This window comes from Schistocerca serialis, chromosome 2 (genome assembly GCF_023864345.2).
Source record: "Schistocerca serialis cubense isolate TAMUIC-IGC-003099 chromosome 2, iqSchSeri2.2, whole genome shotgun sequence".
Taxonomy (NCBI): domain Eukaryota; kingdom Metazoa; phylum Arthropoda; class Insecta; order Orthoptera; family Acrididae; genus Schistocerca; species Schistocerca serialis.
The window spans coordinates 398845095-398860118 of record NC_064639.1 but is presented as its reverse complement, the minus strand read 5'-3'; the positions used below and the strand labels follow the sequence as shown (position 1 = coordinate 398860118).

The 15024-nt window shown below is 42.2% G+C and overlaps 1 protein-coding gene across 5 annotated transcripts in view; it reads left to right on the top strand.

Moving 5' to 3' along the window:
• The window catches only part of LOC126457226 (uncharacterized), a 204656-nt gene that overhangs the window by 176033 nt on the left and 13599 nt on the right, over positions 1-15024 (top strand). Inside the window, exon 10 of one of the 5 annotated variants that reach the window (XR_007585451.1) lies at positions 8322-8391. The exons of the other annotated variants lie outside the window; for them this stretch is intronic. The gene's annotated coding sequence lies outside the window, so the exon portion shown is untranslated. The remainder of the gene's footprint in view (positions 1-8321; positions 8392-15024) is intronic. 5 annotated transcript variants of the gene reach the window in all.

The window sequence follows — 15024 nt, the reverse complement described above, 5'->3', positions numbered from 1 at the left end:
AGTTCCATCCTTACTATGTACAACTACATCAAGAATTGCATGGGAATGATTTCCAGAATTGTGTACTGTTCTGTCAGTGGGCGCAGCAGCAAATCCTCGTCAACCCGATCTTCTTCTCCAATGTTCTATTTACCAATGAATGTTCCTTCTCGAACAAGGAGCTTGCATTATTGGTCCAGCGACAACCCACGATGGCTTAGACAGGTGGAACATCAGCGTCAATGGAGAGTTAAACGTCTGGTGTGGGATGCTTGGAACTACAATTATTGGCCCTTATTTCATCAGTGGTAGTCTAAACGGCACAGTATGCCAACTTCCTCGGACAAATTCTTCCTCCTCTTCTGGATGAAGTACCACAAAGAACCAGAATGCTTGTGTGGTATCAACACGATGGATGTCCAGCACGTAAACCCTTGCGTGCACATCGTGTTCTTAACCAAAGGTATCCTGCCAGGTGGATTGGTCGAGGAGGAACAGTAACTTGGCCTGTTAGGTCTCCTGATTTAAATCCTCTGGACTTTTTCCTTTGGGGATGCATTAAAGATGTCTATCGTGATATTCCAACAACTCCAGAGGACATGCAGGAACGTATCGTGATTGCTTGTATTCTCTTCAGCAGGCAACACTGGAAGCAGTAAATAATTCTTTCATTTAATGAGTGCACCAGTGTATCAGTGTCCAGGATCACCACTTTGAATACCTTTGAATGTTCTACTCCTGGGCAATAGTACAGGAGAGTCAAAGTCAATTTTGTGTTACGATTTTACTTGGTTTTCATTTGTTTTCTGAAAACTCCAGCAAGTGGACAAGTTTGTGATCCCGGGCTCAAAGTCAGTGTTGTGTTACATTATTAATAATGCTGTATTTCAGTGAATGGTACACTGTGATACATTTTTGAATGGTCTTTAGGAGAGGAAATGAATTATCGAATAAATAATATAGGGTGTCATTTAAAAAAGTCATACCACTGTTCATATCTTTGTAAAAAGCAAAGCTACAACAAAGGTAATCATGCTAATTGATGTCCCCCTGAAGGCTAAAGAACATTTGCTTGAAACATTTTGTAATTTGCATCTGGACAAACAGTTATTTAGGGTGGTCAAAATAAATTGGGTACTTCCCCCACACCCGCTTTGGGAGCAATGGTTCCCCACCCACTAAGGACGCCGATTCCCATCCCTCAGTTGGAGATGCATCACCCTCGTCTGACTTCCCTAGCCAGGAAGGGGTACTTCGGGACCAGATCACACCACAAAATGTGTCTCAGAACCTATGTGTCTTAATACTGTACCCTCTCAACCATTGGCAGCAGATGAATGACCATGGAGCATAACTTGCCTCCTTGATCCCGTCATGCCCCCACTGTATACCAATAGCGCAATTCTCCAGTGGAATTCAAGCCCCCCCACCACCACCACCACCTTTCTGAGCTACAGCATCCCTTAAGCTCCTCCCCGGCTTTCTATATTACCGTTCAGGACATTTGGTTTCCAGCAATGCATACCCCTGCCCTTCATGCCTATTGGGGATATTTTAAGAATTATGCCAGGTATGGTAGGGTGTCAGGTGGAATTGTACCCATACATTCTGAACTTTGTATATAGTGAACTTGGATCCCTTCTTACAACTTCGGAGGCACTGCAGGATTTTATCATCTGTAAAGTTTATCTCCCTCCCAGTGGTAGAGTGCCTCAGAACGTCTTGTCTGCATTGGTTTCTCGGCGCTCCCCACCTTTTGTAATCTTGGGAGACTTCAGTGCTAGTAATCCTTTCTGGGGTGGGACCACGATCACTGGCCAGGGTAAAGACATGGAAAACTCACTGGCAGATCACAACCTCTGTCTCTTCAGTACTTGTGCCTCCATACGCTTCTGTGTGGTTCGTGGAACTTAACTCAGCCATTAAGCTTTCTATTTGCAGCTCTGGCCTTCTCCCATCCATCCACGGGAGGGTCCACAATGATGTGTATGGTAGCGATCACGTCCCAATCTACCTGTCACTCCCCTGGGCACCCGCCTAGATGGGCTCTCCACAGTGCTGACTGGGACACTGTGACTTCCGCTGTCGTTGTGAGTTCCCCACTAAATGGAGGCATTGATGAGGTTGTCCAGAATGCAGTAGAAGTCATTCTGTCGGCAACCAACTTAGCGATCTCTCTCCCCCCCTCTCCCCCCTCCGTTGGAAGATATTACCTTGATGGATGCCAAAAATCACCGAGGCCAGTAGAGATCGTAAGTGGGCTCTCCATCGCCATAAGCAGTATCCATCAATCAAGCACCTTATTGCCTTTAAACGGTTCCATACCTAGGTCCACTACTTAATAAAATGATGGAAGCAAGAATGCTGGGAACCCTACGTTTCAGCCATTGGACCACATACACATCCTTTTTTTTTGCATTATACTAGAGGCTCTGCATCTGAGAACTATCAACCTGCCTTTCACTACTCACTGCCAGGTGCCCTACAATGCTCCTGCTCCATTCAGTGAGTGGGAATTCTTCAGTGTTCTTGCGCTGTGCCCTGTACAGTCCCAGAGCCAGGCCACATCCATGTCCAAATGTTCAAACATCAATCAGTGGATTGTCATTATCATCTTTACCATCTTCAACTATATCTCCATAGAGCAAGAGCATTATTGTCCCGGTAGTGAAACCAGGTAAGCATCCCCTAGAGATGGACAGTTGTCACCCAATTAGTCTCACTAATGTTCTCTGTAAGTTACTTAAACACGTCTGGAATTGGCAGCTGTGTTGGCTCCTTGAGTTTTGGGCCCTCTGGCTTCCTCTCAGGGTGGTTCCACTGCTGATTATTTGGTTTGCCTGGAGTCTGCCATCCGGACAGCTTTTGACTGTTGTCAACACTTTATTGCTGTCTTCTTCAACCTACAAAAGGCTTGTAACATCACATGGTGACACCGGATACTCACTATCTACATGAATTGGGTCTCAGGGTCGCACTTCAGATTTCTGTCCAAAACTTCTTGTCATACCTTACTTTCTGGGTTCAATTTAGCACTGCCTACAGTAACACCCCCACCGTCAAGATATCCAAGAGAATGGGGTCCTGCAGAGCTCTGTATTAAATGTCCCACTCTCTTTACTGGCTATAAATGGTCTAGCAGCATGTGGTGGACTTCTTGTTTCTTGGGACTGTTCTTTGATGACTGTCTGACGTGGCTTCCCCTTCTTTGCCAACTTAAGCAATGGTGCTGGCTGCATCATAATACTCTTCACTGCCTCAGTAACATCAGCTGGGGTGCAGACTGCACTACCCTTTTGCATCTTTACAAAGCCCTGATCCTGTCCCGTCTTGATTACGGGAGTCTGGCATATGGTTCGGCATCATCTCCAGTATTGCGATTACTGGACCTGATAAACCATTGTGATTATACTGTGTGGACCTGATACATAATTGTGGGGTTTGTCTTGCAACAGGAGCCTGCCAGGCTAACCCTGTGAACAGCCTGCTCGTGGAGGCTGGAGTCCGTCTATCACAGATAAGTCACCAACAATAGCTACTCAATTAAGCTCTTCATGTTCACAGCTCCCATAGGCATCCAAACTACCATGTCCTTTTTTCTAGTTGGGAGGTCCACCTGCCACAACAGAGACCCGGAACTGAGGTCACAATTGCAATTCGACTACTATGTCTCTGCTCTGAACTCCCAACTTCCCCTACTGTCACCTCATGATGGAGAACAGTCACGTACACCACCTTGACGTGTACCCTGACCACAAATCGATCTTGATTTATTCTTTGGACTGAAAGATTTAGATGACCCTGTGGTGTTTCATACCTGTTCCTGGTTGTCCTTGATGCATTTCCAGGTTTGGAACTGGTATATATTGACGTCTCAACAGCCGATGGACAAACTGCATCCAGATGGATGCAGTGTTGTAACTGCTGAATTGGTGACCATCAAACAAGCCTTCAGGCATGCTCGTTCTTGCATCGGCAAGATGCTTCTAATCTGCAGTGACTCCCGGAGCAGCCTTCAGGCTGTAGATCAGTGCTACCCTCATCACCCATTAGTTACGACTATACAGGATTGTCTTTCTGACTTCCGTGAAGGTGGATGGCAAGTAGTCTTTGTTTGGACTGCTGGATGCATTGGAATCTCTGGGAGTGAACATGCTGACCGCTTGTTGAAGTTGGCTACCAGAACACCCATTTTGGAAATATGGATCCGAGAATTGAATCTTGGGACATCTCTATGCCATCAATTGTTGGATGTCTGGAACTGGGAACGGTTCGCCCAGGAGTCCTGTAACAAACTGTGGGTGATGAAGGAGACGACAACCGTGTGACAGTCTTTCCTTCATGCTTCTTACAGGGAATCCACTGTTCTTTGTTCACTATGCGTTGGCCACATTTGGCTGACCAACAGCCATGTGCTTCGATGTGAGGACTCAGTTTACTCCCGATGTGGTGCCCGCCTGACAGTGTCCCACGTCCTACTAGACTGCCCAAATTTGGCTGCTTTGTGGCATCGAAAACCTTGCTGACGTGCTACCTCTGGTGCTAGCAGATAACGCTAACGTGGCTGACCTGGGTTTACGTTTCACCTGCTAAAGTGGTTTCTACTCATTGGTAGGGTGGAGCACTTTGGCCTCATTGACCACCTGAGGGGTTGGAGGTGCACCACCCCTTGCCTGGTCTGGCTTTAAGGGGCCCGTGGCGGCTCTTGCTTGGTGGTCCGGCCTGGCCACTACCCTTCTCATAATTTTATTCTCCTTATTCATTTATATTTGCTGTTTTTAATGTTTTTTCTTTCCTAAATTGCAATATCTTTCTGTGCTGCTTGTTTTGTTGGTGCAGCGGAGAATGAGATTCTGCTGGTGTGAGATGCAGCTCTCACCACTTACCGTGCTTCAGGGACATCAACTTCAGTCTCGGCAGAGCAGCTTGCTCACCTCACTCTCCTCCTACTTCTCCTTGATTTTATCTCTGTCTTATTGTATCTTGCTTACAATCGGGCTTCCCATGATTTGACGTTTATAGCCTTCTTCCAAGGGTTATTTCTGGTTCGATACATATATGATGGATGAGGGGGCTGATGAACTCGCAGTTCAGCCCCTTTAACTCCAACAACCAATCAACCAACCTTTCTTAACCTTCCCCAGCCTGACATTTTTTGTCTCTAATGGCTTGTCTTTGTCACTTATTGCTTGTCACTTTGTATCCTGACAACTACTAGATTCACTAATAATGGCTTTGTAAATTTGGTTAGTCACCAAAATTTTAATAATTTTATCCTGTTCTAAATCACATTTACATGTGCTCTGCACTATTTTCACACAGCTACTGCAAAGTGACTTGACACCCAAACCACGTGGAGTCCATAGAGCTGACAGGTTCTCGTTAGTATCTGTTCGCAGTGAAGGTAATGTGCGGAAATGACGTTAGTTAGTGAAAATATCATCACAGCTAGGAGTATATAAAGCCGAAGTGTTCCTTTCAGAAATCAGTTGTAGAAAAATGTTAATGTAGTTTTAAGTAACATCAAATGTAGCTTAGTTGCTAAAAGTTAATCATTTTTTAATATTTTCTATAAATAAATCAATGAGACAGCAGTATTTTGAACTGATTTAACCTTCAAGGTCTTTTCTTTTTCTTCACAGTGCAGTCATAGTTTGTATTGCTTCGGACCTGTATTCAGATTTTATACTCTCTGATGTACAAGATTCCGATCGTTGTAATTCAAAATACACTGCAGAATATTTTCTGTTGTTTTCAGTCATATATTTCCTTCTTGGTTGTGTTTGTTGGTGCTCTACATAATTTTCTGCACAATATGTAATCCCGAGAGGGCTCAACTACTTCTAGCTGGATACAGACTTCGCAGTCCCAGAGACTTGGGAGTTGACGAGATACACACTTTTAACTCTCTGTGCTCTGTGGTGACCATTGTTGTGTAGAATGGTAGAACCTTATCTATAACAACTCCTCATGGTGTGCGATTTACATTTTTATTACATGAGAATATTAATCGTGGAAGCACAGGCTCCTCATTAATATTCCATTTCAGTCCTCTCTCTTAAGTAATTTCTTACAATAACAATTTATTCCAGATGAGTACTCTTGGAAGAATGCTGAATTAAAGAATAGAAACTTATTTAATTCATTGGGCTTTAAACATGTAGTAGATAATTGTTCTTTTCCTTTGAAATGTCACTTGTGATTTTATTTTGGTTTAATCTTTCTTACTTTTCTCTGTGTAGTGAGAAACAGAATAGCGAAGATGAACATGTGGTGCAAATCACCATACTTTTACATTATGTACTCTCCTCTCATGATCATTTGACAATCTTCATTGTAGTGAACAGCAGTTGTTGCCATCAGCCTGCACCTGTACTAATATTAGCATATTCCCATATAGGGATATCACAAAAGTATAAAATCTCAGATGGACGAGAAAATTACTTGCACCATCAGTGATACACTATTCCAGTCATAAAACACCAAATATCATTAAATATACCGCTTTTAATGTAGATGCAAAGAACAAAACATTTAACTTCAGTCAGTAAGCCTCCAGTAATTCATTTTTCATGTGAGAATCTGAAGGTCTTGTCTGTGGTTGCTAATGCAGCTACAGTCCCAGACAGTAAGCTTTGTGAGAAATTTGAGAGAACACCCTCATAAACTTTGAGCCAAAAGTGCTTTCAGGGCAGAATGTTGATCACTGCAGAGAAGAAATTGTGAATCTATCCATAGTCGAAACAAGGGTTCTTGACTGACTTATAGCTATTGCACATTCTTGGTGGCGTTTGAACATAGACATAATGTTCTGCCTGACATTTAGTTTTGTGCTGCTGGGGCATTGTCAGGTGTAGGTATCTGTTCAAATTATCTTACATCTACTGCATTTGAAAAATGATTACTTACGATGCTTTGAACCTGTAAATATATGAGAATAACTTAACTGATTGAATAAATACTTCACAGAATTTTTGCAGCATCAGATAGGTCAGCCTCAAGCTTTCGATGACAGGAGGTTAGATTTCAGTTGGCCAAATTGAAGTTTCCATGAAGTCGGCCAACTAAAATACATAGCAGTCTACTGAACTCTAATCTCCTGATAATGATGGCAGAGGAAGTTCTCGAAAGCTCAAGATTGAAAAATATGACGTGGCAAGAACTCCGTCATACATTTATTCAAGAGTGTCACTTTGAAAAATTACATCCTCAACTTAACTTTTTATTTGCATCATTATGATTATCACAACATGTCATCCAAAATATGATTATCACAACATGTCATCCAAAATAAGAGATAACAAAGTTGTGCCAAATTGAGTCTGTAATTTCATTCATTGGATCAATTAGTGCTGTTTACTTTATTAGTAAGTCCATTAATTTATCAGATTAAGTTTTTCCTTCCTGTTGAAATACGTAGTAAATGAGTCTCAGATTTCTGATTTATAATACCTTACCAATTTGTGATCTTAATCTCTGTGTTGTACAATTCTGTTTGAATTTCTACATATGTCACATCAAAAGGTTGGCCTCACAAGACAAAATTACAATCAAATAAAGGTAAAATTTAAGTTTGCCTACCTTATGACAACATATACACATATGGACAATAGTGAAACAAAGTCTAACTTTCAGAATGTAATGATCTTTTATATACAAAAAGAAGAGAATTATTATAAAAAGGATAGCTGCTGCTCACCATATAGCAGAGATGCTGAGTCGCAGATAGCCACAATAAAAAAGACTGTCACACAATAAGCTTTCGGCCAACAAGTCCTTTGTCAAAAGCCTTGTTGGCCAAAACCTTATCGTGTGACAGTCATTTTTTTCCTATATGCGACTCAGCGTCTCTGCAATATAATGAGTAGCAGCTATCCTTTTCACAATATTGTTACATCCCATCCTGGATTTTCCATTGTTTAAAAAGAAAAGACGTCAATTACCTACATTACCTTGTCCCACATTCCCACTTAATCACTTAACATTCCTGTTTGCCCCCAGCCCTTTCTTCTCTCTTGCCGGATTGTCATATGTAATGTGATTAACATACACTGTTTGCATTTTACTGGAACCCTCTATCGAAGCAGCTGGATGAGGTGGTGCATTGGTTAAGGCACTAGGCTCATGTTCAGGAAGAAGAGAGTTCCAATCCCCAAATGACCATCCTGAATTAAGTTTCCCATGGTTTCCCTAATAGTTTCAGCCCAGTGCCAGGATGCTTCCTTGGAAAAGGCTAAAGCCAATTTCCTTCCCAATCCTTCCAAACTGAGCTGGTGCTCTGTCTTTAATGCTCTCATTGTCGACAACATGTTAAACTCTAACCTACCTTCCTTCTATTGCAGTGGTTTTTCTAACTTCTTTTCCCGAGTATCGTCAGTGCAGTGCAGTGGATCGGAAGTATCATTTAGCATGGTAACTAATCATTCTTTATCCTGAAATTTAAGGAAGAAAATATGTTTAATTACTTGATATATTTTTGTTGAACTTCTGATCAAAATTTGTAGCTAAGCATATGCCCTTGAATTATTGTAAATTTACTACATATGAAAACTAGTACGCGGAAGATAATCTCTCACCATAAAAAACTACAGCAATCCAGGACTCAAATTGTAGTGGTGATTTCAGCTCCCTCTCCCTGTGTGTGTGTGTGTGTGTGTGTGTGTGTGTGTGTGTGTGTGTGTGTGTTTGTACATGCCTCCACACAGCCTATGTATACACACTGTTGCTGGTTGTGTGTGTGTGTGTGTGTGTGTGTGTGTGTGTGTTTTTCTTAGCTACAATTATATAAGGAGCAGTTAAAAAGGTGGGCATCATTTAGTAAAACGTCTCTCTCAACACAGGAAGAGAACCCAATGAAATAAAGTGAAGAGATGGTGATGTTGGGCAAAAAAAAGACAGAATCCTAATACTGTATGTAGTACATAAAGATATTGTCAGTAAATCTGAATCAGATGAGAGATTTTGCTTATTGGATGCATAGGGCCAACTTCTGTTGATTACTCATAAACAAGTTGAAGATAGTGCCATACAATTGCTCCAACTTTGTTCACAGGCATTGCCTTTGAAGGCATGCAGCTGTGTAGGTGCATATAGCATGTCATCTTTATATCTCTATGTAGAGGGAAGAGGGAAATTGGATGCATACAGAATGCTGAGAAAGTTAGTGTACAGTGGCAGCATATCCATGTATAGACAAGGTGACAACAAGAAAATGAGATGAGAATGCAATTAGTAATGCAAAGAGGTATCAGACGATGTGTGTGATTTAGGGAGCAGGTGGAGAACTTGTCCACAAGAGAAGCAATCCTTTTAGTGGGAACACATGGACCAGTAGCCGGGAGGATCACAGGCAGTTCTATGAAGATAGGGTGTTTTTATAAAACACCAGGAAATTTTGTTACACATTATTACTGTAAGTAAGTGTAATTCTTGTAACCAGTGTCTTCTAACTTTCAAACAAGTACATTGTACCATTTTTTTTATTGGTAGCTACCTTGGGTGGTGGGTGACATGTGGTTTTTTTGAAATGGGTAAAAGTTAATATTGTGGTAAGTTTGAATCACTCTGTGAGGCTTTTCAGTGGCACAACTGATAGTGCACTGCCTGCAGAAGCAAGGTGTCTGTCAAGTATGATTTATATAATACAGCCAACGGGTTGCAAACAAGATTTAACTTGTGACTCTTCAAGCTTTCCCAGCAGATATGTTGTAAATAGTCTTCACGGGTTTGCCACCGGATCATTTTGTGTGAATTTATTCCACAGTATTTCCTCGGAGCAACTGTCAGACATCTTCATATGGTTCAACCTTGCTGGTGTCTAGATACGACTGATGGCATCCACACGTCGGCGCCCCATTTCTAGAAAGTGCGCGAAGAAAGCGCAGGTGCGGAAATCACGCATATGCAATGATTTGCAGGTAGATGGTGCCATACTCAGACAGTCTCTCATGGAAGAAAAAGAAAAAAAAAGAAAAAAAAAGCAATATATACAAACTGCTCAATGATCCTGCATACAGTAAATTAAAAAGTGATCCAATGGGTGGGATCCAGAGAAAGACTTTGGAACTCATCAGAAAGAGCTCGATTCCAGCACAAGTCACTAAGTGTTTGCATCAGTGGGCTGCAGTTCCTCCTAGACTGTATGTGTACCCAAGATCCATAAAAATGGTGTGCCTCTCTGTTCCATTGTAAGTAACAAGGAGCACTCACTTACTTTGTTGCCAAATATGTGACATCACTATTGGGACCTCTCGTAGGCAAGTGCGACCATCATATTCGAAACTCTGAAGATTTCGTAGGGCACCTGAAAACTCTTAGATTGCAATTGTCGGACCTCTTAGTAAGTTTCAATGTTGTGTCTTTTTAGGAACAAGTTTGAGGAGGACATAGTAGCATTATTTAAACACATGCTTACACTTCAACATACTTGTTATTTCATGACCAATGTTTTGAACAACTGGATGGTGCCGCCATGGGAAGCCCTCTGTCTCCTGTGGTGGCCAATTATTTTATGGAGGACTTTGAAGAAGCAGCACTACAGTCGGCCACTCTCAAACCCTTGTTTTGTGCAGTATGTGGATGGTACATTTTTGGTGTGGCCGCATGGGCTTGATACTCTGCCTACGTTTCGAATTCGCTCCATCCGAATATAAACTTTACAATGGAAGTGGAAAAACATGGTACTTTACTTTTTCTTGATGTTCTTGTATGAAGGAAAGCAGATGGAACCTCAGGAAACATCCTCTACCGCAAGCCAACGCATACAGAACTATATCTGCAGGCCACAAGCTGCCATCGTGGAAAATGCAGTAGTACATTAGTTCATAGAGCACATGTGGTATCTGATCCTGAAAGCTTGTCGAGTGAAATACAACATTTGAAGACAGTGTTCTGACAAAACTGTCACTTTGGCCTTATTGCCGTATTTTGGTGCCATGTTGTCAAGAATCGGAGGAGTCTTCGGAAGATATGGCATTAAGTGTGTTTCTCAACCATCTGCAACACTGAGAAACCTGTTGGGTTCGGTTAAGGATGATCTTGGCCTGAGGAAATGTGGTGTGTACAAGATTCCTTCTCAATGTGGTGCGGCATATATAGGTGAGACATGTCGCACAGTACAAGAACGCTGCAATGAACATAAACGTCATACACACTTTCGTCAGTTGGAGAAGTCGGCAATTGCGGAACACTGTCCGAGTACAGGACATTGCATGATTTATGAAAAGACGGAAGTTTTATCCGTGGTATCACCTTCTGGGTTTGCTTCATTAAGGAAGCGATACATATCCATACAGCCGATACTCTCATATACATGGATGCGGGATTTCAACTGAGCACAACCCGGAACCCTGGATTGGCTGCTATTAAACCACGACGTGGAAATCAAGATTTTTCGATAACAGGCCCATCATAACATGGTCTAGTATGGTCTTTAGTGAATAATGTCTGGCCACACTGTTAGTTAACGCAACATACGGCACACGCGAAGGAGAGCCCCTCTGTGATTTTCCGCAGAGGGCGTTTGAGTATGGCACCATCTATTTGCAAATCATTGCGCAAGCATGATTTCCGCACCTGTGGATTCTTCGTGCGCATATTCTAGAAATGGGGCATTGACGTGTGGATACCATCAATCTTACCTAGCTACCAGTGAGGTTGAACCACCTGAAGATGTCGGGACAGTTGCTTCGAGGAAATATCACCGAATTTGCACAACATGACCTGGCGGCAACCCGTGAAGACTATTTACAAGATTTAACTTGACCCTGTTTTGACACCAACTATGGGGGTCTGCGTCTGAAAAACCAAAATCAGTTAACATAAAGGAAAACCCAGAATGGATGGTTAATATACCAAACAAATATTCCCACATTTAGTGACAGATGAAAACAGATTTACGAGCAAAATGCTCTCATCATATAGAGTAACTTCTTAAAATAATTTTTAAAACCATATAAATATTACAGGTATTGGAACTGACATAATAATGTTACTTGAAAGGAAAAATTATAGCTATTTAATGTAGTGCACAGTATGCCGCTAAAGGCAGTAAGAGGAAACAGGCGCAGAAGGTGGCATCAGATTAAGAGGCTCAGAGGCAGAAGTTGCCACAATGTGGACACGAACCATCCATTAACAATTGAAAAAAATCAGCTTGTTACATTAACAAATATATTTTAAAGAGCATGTAAGTGTTGATCTCACAAGTTGACAGCCAGTATTGGTATTTTAACCAGGACAATGCAATAGCAGATATTCTATGCATTTTGTGTGAAAATGAATTTTATGTAGTAAATGAAAAGGAGAGAGAAAGATGGTATTTTAGAGTCTGCTCTGAGGAAAATGAGGAGTCAGTTTTAGGTGTTCTATGTAAGGGCTTTTCACCATTAAAGAAATTTTTATTAAGTAGCTGCAAATGTTTCAGAATGAAACCATCATTAAGAGAAAGGCGTTTAAAAATTAATTCTGTGTGGATGTTAAGTCTGAAACCTTTTTCTTTTCACAGGATACCGAAGTCATGAAGTTCTTTAGGCTTATGGCCTGTAATTAATAAATGATCAGCAAAGAGCAAGTTATATCTGTATCTTTCTTTCCTAAGAGATGGTCTTTAAATCTAATAGCAGTTGCTTGTCCAGTCTGACCTATGCAGTAGGCTGGGCATGTATCACAGCTTGTGTTATGATTAACATGTGAATTTTGTTAGGGAGAATGCATTGGTTTCAAATTATGAATAAGATTATTTTTCAAACTATTATTAGTAGCAAATGGTACTTTACAATCCTATTTGTTTTGGAGGAGATGTTTAGTCCTGTAAGACACAGGCTCTCAAAGTAGTATAGAAGAGTTTTTTTTCGTATCATTATGTTCGTTATTAGGTGAAGTGTCACCGGTGGTGATTCTGTTGTTGGTTTTATTTTTGAAAATATTGTTTGCTATGGTTGGTTGGTATCCATTATTGACAGCGATAGTTCTTCTCAAATTAATCACAGCATTGAGATTATCATCAGATGAAGTAGTGGAAACAGCTCAGCTGATGGAAGAATAAAAAAGACTTTTTTGTGAGAATGAGGGTGTGTCGAACAGGATGGATCTATTTGATCAGTGAAGGTTTCTTTGCAAGAAAGTTATTTTTATATATATTAAAAACAAAGATTCCATGACTTACCAAACGGGAAAGCGCTGGTAGACAGACACAATAAAAAACACACAAAAACACACACAGAATTTCAAGCTTTCGCAACCAACGGTTGCTTCGTCAGGAAAGAGGGAAGGAGAGGGAAAGACGAAAGGATGTGGGTTTTAAGGGAGAGGGTAAGGAGTCATTCCAATCCCGGAAGCGGAAAGACTTACCTTAGGGGGGAAAAAAAGGACAGGTATAAACTCGCTCGCGCACACACACACACACACACACACACACACACACACACACACACATATATATATATATAAACAAAGGTGATGTGACTTGCCATACGAAAGCGCTGGCAGGTCGATAGAAACACAAACAAACACATACATACACACAAAATTATAGCTTTCACAACCAATGGTTCCTTCGTCAGGAAAGAGGGAAGGAGAGGGAAAGACGAAAGGATGTTGGTTTTAAGGGAGAGGGTAAGGAGTCATTCCAATCCCGAGAGCGGAAAGACTTACCTTTGGGGCGAAAAAAGGACAGGTATACACTCGCACACACACACACATTCATCCGCATATACAGAGACACAATCAGACATTTGTAAAGGCAAAGAGTTTGGGCAGAGATGTCAGTCGAGGCGGAAGTAAAGAGGCAAAGATGTTGTTGAAAGACAGGTGAGGTATGAGCGGCGGCAACTTGAAATTAGTGGAGGTTGAGGCCTGGCGGATAACGAGAAGAGAGGATATACTGAAGGGCAAGTTCCCATCTCCGGTGTTCTGACAGGTTGGTGTTAGTGGGAAGTATCCAGATAACCCGGACGGTGTAACACTGTGCCAAGATGTGCTGGCCATGCACCGAGGCATGTTTAGCCACAGGGTGATCCTCGTTACCAACAAACACTGTCTGCCTGTGTCCATTCATGTGAATGGACAGTTTGTTGCTGGTCATTCCCACATAGAAAGCTTCACAGTGTAGGCAGGTCAGTTGGTAAATCACGTGGGTGCTTTCACACGTGGCTCTGCCTTTGATCGTGTACACCTTCCGGGTTACAGGACTGGAGTAGGTGGTGGTGGGAGGGTGCATTGGACAGGTTTTACACCGGGGGCGGTTACAAGGGAAGGAGCCAGAGGGTAAGGAAGGTGGTTTGGGGATTTCATAGGGATGAAATAAGAGGTTACGAAGGTTAGGTGGACGGCGGAAAGACACTCTTGGTGGAGTGGGGCGGATTTCATGAAGGATGGATCTCATTTCAGGGCAGGATTTGAGGAAGTCGTATCCCTGCTGGAGAGCCACATTCAGAGTCTGATCCAGTCCCGGAAAGTATCCTGTCACAAGTGGGGCACTTTTGTGGTTCTTCTGTGGGAGGTTCTGGGTTTGAGGGGATGAGGAAGTGGCTCTGGTTATTTGCTTCTGTACTAGGTCGGGAGGGTAGTTGCGGGATGTGAAAGCTGTTGTCAGGTTGTTGGTGTAATGGTGACCGTTTGATGTGGAATGGGTGGCAGCTGTCATAATGGAGGTACTGTTGCTTGTTGGTGGGTTTGATGTGGACGGACGTGTGAAGCTGGCCATTGGACAGATGGAGGTCAACATCAAGGAAAGTGGCATGGGATTTGGAGTAGGACCAGGTGAATCTGATGGAACCAAAGGAGTTGAGGTTGGGGAGGAAATTCTGGGGTTCTTCTTCACTTTGAGTCCAGATCATGAAGATGTCATCAATAAATCTGTACCAAACTTTGGGTTGGCAGGCCTGGGTAACCAAGAAGGCTTCCTCTAAGCGACGCATGAATAGGTTGGCGTACGAGGGGGCCATCCTGGTACTCATGGCTGTTCCCTTTAATTGTTGGTATGTCTGGCCTTCAAAAGTGAAGAAGTTGTGGGTCAGGATGAAGCTGGCTAAGGTAATGAGGAAA